We start from the raw sequence: 4,262 nt of genomic DNA on the forward strand, positions 1-4,262 counted from the left end.
TGTGTGTGTGTGTGTATATATAAGTAATTAACCATTAACTAATGTTTATCTTTGGGTGAACTAACCTTTCAATTTTTTTAAAACATTATAATAGGTTAATATTTTTAATTTAATTCATTTTAGAGGTGATCAAATATCCCTGACTTCAACTGTGTGTGTGTGTGTGTGTGTGTGTGTGTGTGTGTGTGTGTGTGTGTGTGTGTGTGTATAAGTAGTTAACCATTAACTATGTTTATCTTTGGGTGAACTAACCTTTCAATTTTTTAAAAACATTATAATAGGTTAATATTTTTAATTTAATTCATTTTAGAGGTGATAAAATATTCCTGGCTTGAAAAAAAAAATTGCTGCTCATAACTTTCACGCACTCTAAAAATGCTGGGTATTTCAACCAAAATTCGGGTAATATAGCTATAACAAAGTCAACTGTCATATTTACCCAACTTTGGTTTGAAAACTGATAAACTATATATATTAATAATATAATATATTAAAATATATTAAACTGAGTTAACCCAGCAAGTTTAAACCGGGCCATTCATTATCATGACGTTAATTGAGTTTTTTATTTCATTTCCCCGGTATTTCTTTCTTTCTTTCTTGCTAATGTTCCAACTAAGTTTTGATAATATGATTTTTGAACATTCTCTGAACACTGAAACAAGAAACGTCTAAAATGTGCAGCTAAAACATTTAGTGTGTATAAAAGTTATGCAATATGTATCAATGATTCAGTGACAGTCGTTTTAAAAGAAGGCCTTATTTTAATGCACACTTCCCTAAAATGTTCAATATGTACAAAAATAATTAAACAATCAAATATAAACATATAGCCTAAAAAAATACATGCTTTTTGGGGTCTTTTACATATAGTCGAAGTAGCATAAAAGATTTTCCCTTACAAAAAGTATGCCATCACTATCAAAGTGAACCACAAAGGAAGCACGTTTATCGCAATGGTTCCCGAGCTCCCCTTAGCCCCACAGTCCAGCTGGTTATTGCTTGGCGCTTTGCCTTCAGGGTTCCCCTCGAAGTGGACCGGTTGACAAACATCTCCTATGTCTTCACAGGCGAGGATGATATGTTTGGTCTCATTGCGCATGCTTCTAATTCCGCACGCGCCTTCAGTATCGATCCGCACCGTTACGAAGGAGAATTTCTCTTTGCTGATACACAAGTTACCAGACAGTGTCTTTCCGCCATCCTTACTGCACACATTTTCCACCCGCTGTTTTTCAGTGGCACGGAAAAACGACTGCGTCGGTCTGCCACACGTTTTAATCTTCCTCAGGAAAGCTTCCCAGGCGTTCTGATCCCATGTTTTCGGCACCCCATCAGGAATATGGCGTTTGAGGAAAACATTGTGAGCGTTGTTGTACCTCGCGGGCATACATGGCTTAGAGTTTGCGTCCACTGCCTGACTTTGAGGCAAAACAAAAGCCAAAAGTAGCAGGAAGCCAATCATTTTTGAAGACTTGCTGTAAAGAAAGGGAAAAACGCAGGTCTTTAAAATGCTTTGCAGCCACCGTAGTCATCTAAAAATAGCCCAGTCTGCTGTTGAACCTGGCATGCGCGTGGTTCTCAGTGAAACTTACCAGTATGTCGGTCTGTAGAACTAGTTGTTGGCTGATCTAGTGTTCTCTTGGTGGATTTGTATCTGGTGTTGTTATATTTCCCTTTTTGAGTTTCAACTGTAGGACCAAAAGACTTGCTGTGACACGTCAGCCCTTTGAGCTCAGTTTAGTCTACTGCATTTCAGCCAGAATTACAACCAGGCTTACGGATGACTCACATGCAGAGTGCTTGGCATGTTATACTTTATTTGATATTATATAACGAAAAACTATATTTAATAGAAAACATGATACAATTTAAGACATTTTATGTATTTAAGTTAATATTTTTATTAAACTGGAATTTATTATTTGTGACGTTTTCTAACTTTATCTTGAGAATTTAAATAAATCCTATAAAATATTACTGGGACTAGGTGGCGTTGATGAGTGATTGAACACTTTATGAATCTTATTTCAGGTGTGTTGTCATTTGAAAATTAAAAAAAAAAAAGTGTTGTAAGCGTTCTGGTTTCCCACTTTGGTGCAGGTCTTGTTTGGGACCAGACCAGTGTGAGAGCCATGATGAGCGTCAGTGGCAGCAGATATAGGGCCCTATCATACACCCGGCGCAGTGTGGCGCAAGGCGTGACGCAGTAGTCTTTTGGTAGTTTAAGCTTGGCATCAAGAGTCGTTTTGAGGCGTTGCGCTACGCTGTTTAAATAGCAAATGCATTAGCGCTCATTTTTGCGCCCATAGGCGTTCTGGTCTAAAAAGGAAGGCGTTCTGAGGCGGACCTCTGGCGGTCCTATAATAGATTTTTCATTAGACCAAAACTAACCGGATCTAAACTCAGGCGCAGAGTTGCGCCTCGCTTACGCACTGCTTAATACGCACAAGAGAGCAATAGGCAAATATCTTTACATATGAAAAAATTTAAATATTAAGGATATATATATATATATATATATATATATATATATATATATATATATATATATATAGGATATAATAAGAATAGATATAGAATATAAATATAAAGGATTAAAATATTACAAAACAAATTATTTTCTAGCCTACATAAATATGAAAAATCACTGCTTTTATGTCTTCTTCATCTCGGGAGGCTTTTTCAGTTTATTCATAACAATTTGCTTTTGTATAATGTTATTATTATTAGCAGTATTATTTATTATATCCATATGTATATTTTTGTTTTATTAAAAACAAGCTTAGATTTGCCCACCTGTCAGGTTTTAGACCATATGGGGCACAGCATGTGTTTTAGGATAACTCAGGTTTTTTGAGCACATTTTGCTATTACTATTCATTTATTCCTTTGCTGGAAATTAGAACTGAATTTAGAAATAGTTTTGAAACGAATATTTGCGCTTAACAAACAAAATTATTTATTTATAGACTGATGTCTGCGTAAAGGTTTCCCTATCCAAGAGCGAAAGTGAAAGTGATCCATTATCTCTCATTCTCACGCAGTAGATGCTCTGTTTAACAGTTTTCTGTTAAAAAACTGTTAAATGTTAACTGTTTGCTTGTGAAATGCTCATTTTTTCCACTTAGACTCACTTTGTGTCCTGTAAATAGCGAATGCGCTCTTGGCACGACGCAGCTGACTCTTAAAGGGAATGGGAGATGAGACTCTAATTGGTTTATTCTTAAAACACACCTATAACTCATTAAGAAAATAAACTCAACCCTTTTAGACCATGCGCCAAAGCGCAAGGCAGATTTCCCGTCCTTAAATTAGCAAAAACGCGTCCTGACACGCCCTGAAAGCGTTTGCGCCCTGCGTTTTGCGTATGGACCGTCAAAATAGAGCCCTTAATCTCTGAGGATACAGGAACATTACCAATGTTTATTGATTCATTTTTCTTCAGCTTGGTCCCTTATTTTTCAGCAAAATGAACCATCAAATGTTCCAGCATTAATTTTGCATAGCGGAACTTGTGTACAACATTATGACGAGCGGCAGGCTAAATACCCATGCTTTTCGTTTTATGTCAGGAGTTACTGAGACTTGCATTTAGCTAAATTTAAAAACGATTCAATACATACAGAATTCACTACTCACCATAACTTTGATGAAGGAAAATTGCCTGAATATGATGTTTCGGAGGAGCTCTGCCATTGCTGCGCTGGAATTTAAACCTGATCCAACAAACGACTCTCACGCGCATGCGTACATGCGCTTTTGCTGCAAGGTTTGTTCGCCAAACACAAACACTATTTTCACTGCTGTTTGATAAATTGCCAAAGCAGTTTTATGTTTGGTGAATGAATATTTTTAATTTTTACTTCAGACCATCATCTAAAATTAATATTGTGGATTTTTTTTTTTTTTTCGTTTGGGGCTTATTATTGTGAATTGTTGAGTCAGCATTTAACTGTCAGCGTCCACAATTATTTTATTTACTCTGTAATTTTGTTTTATATTATCTAATATTTAAATAATTAATGCAAAAATATGATCAGATAAAAAAAAACGTATTTGAAATTTGGTTAAATAAAGTTTGATTGCAACAAAATTTGATAAAAATTGATTATGAAAATAAATAAATAAAAGACAAAATTTTATGTATGTTTACGTTTTTTTATTGTTTTGGGATCTAGACCTGGTTATGATAAAAAATAATAATAATAATTATCAGGATATCTGCTTACCCCAACTGATTTTAACCAAATTTAACTGAA

General features: G+C 35.1%; 1 long non-coding RNA gene across 1 annotated transcript; it reads right to left on the reverse strand.

The window, feature by feature from the left end:
• Positions 1 to 740: 740 nt before the first annotated feature.
• On the reverse strand, positions 741 to 1,752 carry LOC110437975 (uncharacterized). Its single transcript, XR_012392050.1, has 2 exons — positions 1,596 to 1,752; positions 741 to 1,478 (listed from the first exon to the last, which is right to left on the reverse strand). It is a non-coding gene; the product is annotated as an uncharacterized lncRNA (long non-coding RNA).
• Positions 1,753 to 4,262: the final 2,510 nt, after the last annotated feature.

This window comes from Danio rerio, chromosome 16 (genome assembly GCF_049306965.1).
Source record: "Danio rerio strain Tuebingen ecotype United States chromosome 16, GRCz12tu, whole genome shotgun sequence".
Classification (NCBI taxonomy): domain Eukaryota; kingdom Metazoa; phylum Chordata; class Actinopteri; order Cypriniformes; family Danionidae; genus Danio; species Danio rerio.